Genomic DNA, 9,422 nt, shown 5'->3' on the forward strand with positions numbered 1-9,422 from the left:
GAAATTACGACTTTTTATACCCAACATATGCTAAGTCCTGAAAGCGGTACTTAGTCACATTTTGCACAAACTCCCCTGCAGTTTTCGAAATATCATAAATATCCCAATTTTGAGGCCTGAACAAAATTTTGTAGCCAAATTCTGGCACTCTGCACGTATTCGCAGTTTGAAATTACTACTTTTTTATACACAACATATACCAAGTACTGAAAGCGGCGTTTGGTCACATTTGTCCCAAACCCCCCCTGCAGTTTTCTAAATATCCCAAACATCCCAATTTCGAGGCCTGAGCCATATTTTGAAGCCAAATTTTGGCTCTATGCAGGTATTCGCGGTTTGAAATTACGAGATTTTATACCCAACATATGCCAAGTCCTGAAAGTGGCAGTGAGTCACATTTCGCACAAACTCCCATGCAGTTTTCGAAATATCCTAAATATCCCAATTTTGAGGCCTGAGCCATATTTTGGAGCCAAATTCTGGCTCTCTGCACGTATTCGCAGTTTGAAATTACGACTTTTTATACCCAACTTATGCCAAGAACTGAAAGCGGCGTTTGGTTACATTTGTCCCAAACCTCCCTGCAGTTTTTAAAATATCCCAAACATCACAATATCGAGGCCTCAGCCATATTTTGGAGCCAAATTCTGGCTCTCTGCACGTATTCGCAGTTTGAAATTATGAATTTATATACCCAATATATGCCAAGTACTGAAAGCGGCAGTGAGTCACATTTTGCACAAACCCCCCTGCAGTTTTCGAAATATCCCAAACATCCCAATTTCGAGGCCTGAGCCATATTTTGGAGCAAAACTCTGGCTCTCTGCACGTATTCGCAGTTTGAAATTACGTCTTTCTTATGCCCAATATATGCCAAGTAATGAAAGCGGCGTTTGGTTACCTTTGTCCCAAACCCTCCTTCAGTTTTCAAAATATCCCAATTTCGAGGCCTGAGCCATATTTTGGAGCCAAATTCTGGCTCTATTCACGTATTCGCGGTTTGAAATTACGACATTTTATACCCAACATATGCCAAGTCCTGAATCCGGCAGTGAGTCACATTTCGCACAAACTCCCCCTGCAGTTTTCGAAATATCCCAATTTTGAGGCCAGAGCCATATTTTAGAGCCAAATTCTGGCTCTCTGCACGTATTCGCAGTTTGAAATTACGACTTTTTATACCCAACATATGCCAAGTACTGTAAGTGGCGTTTGGTCACATTTGTCCCAAACCTCCCTGCAGTTTTCAAAATATCCCAAACATCCCAATTTCGAGGCATGATCCATATTTTGGAGCCAAATTCTGGCTCTATGCACGTATTCGCAGTTTGAAATTACGAATTTATATACCCAACATATGCCAATTACTGAAAGCGGCGTTTCGTCACATTTGTCCAAAACCTCCCTGCAGTTTTCAAAATATCCAAAACATCCCAATTTCGAGGCCTGAGCCATATTTTGGAGCCAAATTGAGGCTCTATGCACGTATTCACAGTTTGAAATTACGAATTTATATACCCAACATATGCCAATTACCCAGCAAACACAAATCATCTACACAACGTTCGCCTATCTCTTCCCATAGGTGTGGGAATGATTTGCATTGAGAATGGTGCAGGAGAGCCTTTGTGAAACTTTTACTCAAAAAATCCAAACACAAAGGTTTAATTATAAATTGTTTTTCTACAATTATTTTCTTCCAAATGTAAAACAAATAGTTTTTACATATTTAAATATAAAATTTATGGTGTTTTTTTGTAAAATTCATTAATAAATTGTGAATGATATATATTGGCTGAGTGAAACCTTTAAAATCCATTTAGTTATAATATGAACAGAAAAAAGTAGTTTTCCGAATTTTCTAAAAATCGCTCTTTTTAACACAATTTGACTCCTTATGCATTCCACTAAACACTAATATCATGTTTAAATATATAATTTATGTATTATTCCCTAAGATAATTTATATAAATTATAAAAGTTGCTGGAAAGTGGTGAGAAAGAATCTGAAAACGTTTTGTTGTCTTATATTGGCGTGTTCTTATTAACTAGAGTGAGTAAGAGTGAGCGAGAGTGGGTAAGAGTGAGTAAGAGTGACTGAAGGTGAGTGAGAGTGCCAGAGAGTGTGTAAGTGTGAGTAAGAGTGAGTATAAGTAAGAGTGACTGAGAGTGAGTAAGAGTGACATAGTGAGTAAGAGTGAGAGTAAGGGTGACAGAATGAGTAAGAGTGAGAGTAAAGTGATTGAGAGTAAGGGTGAGTATGAGAGTAAGAGTGATTGAGAGTTAGAGTGAGAGTAAGAGTGATTGAGAGTTAGTGAGAGTAAGAGTGATTGAGAGTAAGAGTGATTGAGAGTAGGAGTGATTGAGAGTAAGAGTGATTGAGAGTAAGAGTGATTGGGGGTAAGAGTGATTGAGAGTAAGAGTGATTGGGAGTAAGAGTGATTGGGAGTAGGAGTTAGAGTGAGAGTAGGAGTAAGAATGAGAATAAGAGTGATTGAGAGTAAGAGTGAGTAAGAGTAAGAAGGAGAGTAAGAGTGATTGAGAGTAAGAGTGATTGAGAGTAAGAGTGATTGAGAGTAAGAGTGATTGGGAGTAAGAGTGATTGGGAGTAAGAGTACGAGTAAGAATGAGAATAAGAGTGATTGAGAGTAAGAGTGATTGGGAGTAAGAGTAAGAGTAAGAATGAGAGTAGGAGTGATTGAGAGTAGGAGTGATTGGGAGTAGGAGTGATTAGGAGTAAGAGTGATTGAGAGTAAGAGTAATTGAGAGTAAGAGTATGAGAGTAAGAGTGAGAGAGTGAGTATGAATGGGTATGGGTGACTGAGAGTGAGTAAGAGTGACAGAGTAAGAATGACAGAGTAAGAGTGATAGAGAGTAAGAGTGACAGAGAGTAAGAGTGACAGAGAGTAAGAGTGACAGAGAGTAAGAGTGACAGAGTAAGAGTGACAGAGAGTAAGAGTGACAGAGAGTAAGAGTGACAGAGACTAAGAGTGACAGAGAGTAAGAGTGACAGAGAGTAAGAGTGACAGAGTAAGAGTGAGTATGAGAGTGAGTAAGGATGACTGAGAGAAAGAGTGAGTAATAGCAGGCGATGAGTCACAATAACGTGGCTGAAGTATGTTGACCAGACCACACACTAGAAATTGAAGGGACGACGACGTTTCGGTCCGTCCTGGACCATTCTCAAGTCGATTGTGATGAGGAGGTAGGGACAGGCAATAAATAGGCAAGAGAGAGCTGAGGAGGAAAGTCAGGTGTAGGGGATAGTAGTATAGTAGATATGTAGATAGTAGATAGATATGTATGATAGTAGATATGTAGATAGTAGATAGTAGATATGACAGACTTAAAGAACACAAGAGAGTGTTAAGTCTGCAGACACTAACAATGCTCTCTTCTGCCATGTGAGGGATTCTAATCATCCCATTGATTGGTCTTCCTCCAAAATAATCTTTCCTGCCTCTACTCTACACAGACGCCGTCTTGTAGAATCGGCTCTTATAAACAATGTACCCAACATGAACTTGAGTCCTGGCTTTGTTGCTGTGGACTCTTCCCTTTCACAGTATATACTCAATTGCTCTAATCTTTCTAACAAACGTGACTTAACATAAGCTTTCCCCCTTCCATTTCTTTCTTTCTCTTTCCTTTTCTTTCTCTCTTCTCCCTTTTTCTGTTCATTGTCTTCTCCTACGCTCCCTTGCTATCCTCTTCTTTTTCCTATTACTTCTCCTTCGGTGGTTATAATAGGAGCCGCCTCATGTGGGCCAATAGGCCTGCTGCAGTTTCCATTACTACTATCCCCTACACCTGACTTTCCTCCTCAGCTCTCTCTTGCCTATGTATTGCCTGTCCCTACCTCCTCATCACAATCGACTTGAGAATGGTCCAGGACGGACCGAAACGTCGTCGTCCCTTCAATTTCTAGTGTGTGGTCTGGTCAACAGTGAGTAATAGTGCGCAAGAGTGATTGAGAGTTAGAGTGAGAGTAAGAGTGATTGAGAGTTAGTGAGAGTAAGAGTGATTGAGAGTAAGAGTGATTGAGAGTAAAAGTGATTGAGAGTAAGAGTGATTGAGAGTAAGAGTGATTGGGAGTAAGAGTGATTGAGAGTAAGAGTGATTGGGAGTAAGAGTGATTGGGAGTAGGAGTAAGAATGAGAATAAGAGTGATTGAGAGTAAGAGTGAGTAAGAGTAAGAATGAGAGTAAGAGTGATTGAGAGTAAGAGTGATTGAGAGTAAGAGTGATTGGGAGTAAGAGTGATTGGGAGTAAGAGTAAGAGTGAGAGTAAGAGTAAGAATGAGAATAAGAGTGATTGAGAGTAAGAGTGATTGGGAGTAAGAGTAAGAGTAAGAATGAGAGTAGGAGTGATTGAGAGTAGGAGTGATTGGGAGTAGGAGTGATTGGGAGTAGGAGTGATTGAGAGTAAGAGTAATTGAGAGTAAGAGTATGAGAGTAAGAGTGAGAGAGTGAGTATGAATGGGTAAGGGTGACTGAGAGTGAGTAAGAATGACAGAGTAAGAGTGACAGAGAGTAAGAGTGACAGAGAGTAAGAGTGACAGAAAGTAAGAGTGACAGAGTAAGAGTGACAGAGTAAGAGTGACAGAGAGTAAGAGTGACAGAGAGTAAGAGTGACAGAGTAAGAGTGAGTATAAGAGTGAGTAAGGATGACTGAGAGTAAGAGTGAGTAATAGTGCGTAAGAGTGATTGAGAGTAAGAGTGAGTAATAGTGTGTAAGAGTGAGTAATAGTGCGTAAGAGTGATTGAGAGTGAGAGTGATTATGAGAGAGTTAAGAGTGTGAGGTGTGAGAGGGTAGCAGACCACGGAGGCAGGATGTGTGGTCACAGGCGAGGCCTAGGCCTCGTGATCTCTAATGTTGGTTTTTATATATATGTTGGATTTTTTGTCCTGTTTCAAATTATAATTATTTAGCAGGAATGTAATAAGATATTGCACAGTATTAATGTGACAATAATATATGCATTATTTCCTTGATAATCAAACTTGTTGTTCAAAGATAATATACAATCTTTGAAGGAAACATTTTGAGAGTGCGAGCTGGCAACACTGTTCTGGTGGTGAGAGAGACATGGTTAGTTGTGCTCAGACCTTCAGTGGTGAAGGGTGTGTCCCAGCTGGCCGCCACCCGCTGCCACCCGCCACCCACCACCACCCGCCACCACCCGCCACCAGCCGCCACCCGCCACCAGCCACCGCCACCCACCACCGCCACTCACCACCCGCCGCCACCACCCACCACCAGCCGCCACCCGCCACCGCCACCCACCACCGCCACCCGCCGCCACCACCCACCACCACCAGCCGCCACCACCACCCACCACCACCGCCGCCACCACCCATCACCGCCGCCGCCGCCACCACCCACCACAGCCGCCGCCGACACCACTGCCACCACCCACCACAGCCGCCACCACCACCCACCACCACCACCACCACCCACCACCGCCGCCACCACCAGCCGCCACCCGCCACCGCCACCCACCACCGCCACCCGCCGCCACCACCCACCACCACCAGCCGCCGCCGCCACCACCACCCACCACCACCGCCGCCACCACCCATCACCGCCGCCGCCGCCACCACCCACCACAGCCGCCGCCGACACCACTGCCACCACCCACCACAGCCGCCACCACCACCCACCACCACCACCACCACCCACCACCGCCGCCACCACCAGCCGCCACAAGCCGCCACCGCCCGCCACCAGCCGCCATCACCACCACCACCACCACCAGCCGCCATCACCGCCACCAGCCGCCACCAGCTGCCACCACCACCAGCCGCCACCACCACCACCACCAGCCGCCACCACCACCACCACCAGCCGCCACCAGCTGCCACCACCACCAGCCGCCACCACCCGCCGCCACCACCCACCACCACCAGCCGCCGCCACCACTCACCACCCGCCGCCACCACCCACCTCCACCAGCCGCCACCGACACCACCACCCACCACCACCGCCGCCACCACCCACCACCACCAGCCGCAGCCGCCACCACCACCACCCACCACCACCGCCGCCACCACCACCCACCACCACCACCGCCACCACCCACCACCACCGCCGCCACCACCCACCACCGCCAGCCGCCACCACTCATCACAGACGCCGCCACCCGCCACCGCCCGCCACCACCGCCAGACACAGCCGCCAGTGTCCGCCACTGTCCGCCACCGCCGCCACTGTCCGCCACTGTCCGCCACCGCCACCACTGTCTGCCACCGCCACCACTGTCCGCCCGCCGCCAACACTGTCCGCCCGCCGCCAACACTGTCCGCCCGCCGCCACCACTGTCCGCCCGCCGCCACCACTGTCCGCCCGCCGCCTCCACTGTCCGCCCGCCGCCTCCACTGTCCGCCCGCCGCCTCCACTGTCCACCCGCCGCCTCCACTGTCCGCCCGCCGCCACCACTGTCCGCCCGCCGCCACTGTCCGCCCGCCGCCACTGTCCGCCCGCCGCCACTATCCGCCACCGCCGCCACTGTCCTCCCGCCGCCACTGTCCGCCCGCCGCCACTGTCCGCCCGCCGCCGCCCTGTCCGCCCGCCGCCACTGTCCTCCCGCCGCCACTATCCGCCACCGCCGCCACTGTCCGCCCGCCGCCACTGTCCGCCCGCCGCCACTATCCGCCACCGCCGCCACTGTCCGCCCGCCGCCACTGTCCGCCCGCTGCCACTATCCGCCACCGCCACCACTGTCCGCCACCGCCACCACTGTCTGCCACCGCCACCACTGTCTGCCACCGCCACCACTGTCTGCCACCGCCACCACTGTCTGCCACCGCCACCACTGTCTGCCACCGCCACCACTGTCTGCCACCGCCACCACTGTCTGCCACCGCCACCACTCTCCGCCCGCCGCCACCACTGTCCGCCCGCCGCCACCGCTGTCCGCCCGCCGCCACCACTGTCCGCCCGCCGCCACCACTGTCCGCCCGCCGCCTCCACTGTCCGCCCGCCGCCACCACTGTCCGCCCGCCGCCGCCACTGTCCGCCCGCCGCCGCCACTGTTCGCCCGCCGCCACTATCCGCCACCGCCGCCACTGTCCGCCCGCCGCCACTATCCGCCACCGCCGCCACTGTCCGCCCGCCGCCACTGTCCGCCCGCCGCTACTATCCGCCACCGCCGCCACTGTCCGCCACAGCCGCCACTCTCCGCCGTACAGCCTCCCCTCTCTCCGTTAGTAAATAATTATAATTGTTAGTAAATAATAAAAGAAATATAAATTATTAGATTTTTTTTACCCTTAAATTGGTTTTAATATTTAAATTGAAAATAATAATATAATATAAAATATAATAAATATAATATAATATAAAATATAATTTAATTTCAAGAAATTTAACTTTAAACACAAAGATGTGAAAAGGGTCCAGATTATTGGCTCAAACCTTTCATAAGAGATTCATATTGGTATATGAATGGATTATGAATGACTCATGTTAGGAGTGTAAAGTTGCCACAACATCTCAAATTAGTGTTAGATACATATGTCTTGGTTATAAGTTTTGGAAACCTATTTAAGTCCACACACAATATCGTATCTGATACGATAAAACAAACGTTTCCAATACTTTCAAATACTTTCCAGATATGTTGTGGCAACCTAAAATTGTTTGCTGGGTACTAAAAGCGGCGTTTCGTCACATTTGTCCAAAACCTCCCTGCAGTTTTCAAAATATCCAAAACATCCCAATTTCGAGGCCTGAGCCATATTTTGGAGCCAAAGTGAGGCTCTATGCACGTATTCGCAGATTGAAATTACGACTTTTTATACCCAACATATGCTAAGTCCTGAAAGCAGCAGTTAGTCACATTTTGCACAAACTCCCCTGCAGTTTTCGAAATATCCCAAATATCCCAATTTCGACACCTGAGCCATATTTTGGAGCCAAATTCAGGCTCTCTGCACGTATTCGCAGTTTGAAATTACGACTTTTTATACCCAACATATGCCAAGAGGCATATGAAAGAGGCAGTGAGTAACATTTTGCACAAACTCCCCTGCAGTTTTCGATATATCCCAAATATCCCAATTTTGAGGCCTGAGCCATTTTTTGGAACCAAATTCTGGCTCTCTGCACGTATTCGCTGTTTGAAATTACCACTTTTTTACACTCAACATATGCCAAGTACTGAAAGCGGCGTTTGGTCACATTTGTCTCAATCCCCCCTGCAGTTTTCAAAATACCCCAAACATCCCAATTTCGAGGCCTGAGCCATATTTTGGAGCCAAGTTCTGGCTCTCTGCACGTATTCGCAGTTTGAAATTACGACATTTTAAACCCAACATATGCCAAGTCTTGAATGCGGCAGAGTCACATTTTGCACAAACTACCCTGCAGTTTTCGAAATATCCCAAATATCCCAATTTCAAGACCTGAGCAATATTTTCGAGCCAAATTCTGGCTCTCTGCACGTATTCGCAGTTTGAAATTACAACTTTTTTATGCCCAACATATGCCAAGTACTAAAAGCGGCGATTGGTCACATTTGTCCCAAACATCCCCCTGCAGATTTCAAAATATCCCAAACATCCCAATTTCGTGGCCTGAGCTATATTTTGGAGCCATATTCAGGCTCTATGCATGTATTCGCGGTTTGAAATTACGACATTTTATACCCAACATATGCCAAGTCCTGAAAGCGGCAGTGAGTCACATTTCGCACAAACTCCCCTGCAGTTTTCGAAATATCATAAATTTCCCAATTTTGAGGCCTGAACAATATTTTGTAGCCAAATTCTGGCACTCTGCACGTATTCGCAGTTTGAAATTACCACATTTTTATACACAACATATGCCAAGTAATGAAAGTGGCGTTTGGTCACATTTGTCTCAATACCCCATGCAGTTTTCAAAATATCCCAAACATCCCAATTTCGAGGCCTGAGCCATATTTTGGAGCCAAATTCTGGCTCTCTGCACGTATTCGCAGTATGAAATTACGACTTTTTTATACCCAACATATGCTAAGTACTGAAAGCGGCGTTTGGTCACATTTGTCCCAAACCCCCCCCTGCAGTTTTCAAAATATCCCAAACATCCCAATTTCGTGGCCTGAGCTATATTTTGGAGCCATATTCAGGCTCTATGCATGTATTCGCGGTTTGAAATTACGACATTTTATACCCAACATATGCCAAGTCCTGAAAGCGGCAGTGAGTCACATTTCGCACAAACTCCCCTGCAGTTTACGAAATATCCCAAATATCCCAATTTTGAGGCCTGAGCCATATTTTGGAGCCAAATTCTGGCTCTCTGCACGTATTCGCAGTTTGAAATTACGAATTTATATACCCAACATATGCCAAGTACTGAAAGCGGCGTTTCATCACATTTGTCCAAAACCTCCCTGCAGTTTTCAAAATATCCAAAACATTCCAATTTCGAGGCC

Source organism: Procambarus clarkii, unplaced genomic scaffold (assembly GCF_040958095.1).
Source record: "Procambarus clarkii isolate CNS0578487 unplaced genomic scaffold, FALCON_Pclarkii_2.0 HiC_scaffold_96, whole genome shotgun sequence".
Classification (NCBI taxonomy): domain Eukaryota; kingdom Metazoa; phylum Arthropoda; class Malacostraca; order Decapoda; family Cambaridae; genus Procambarus; species Procambarus clarkii.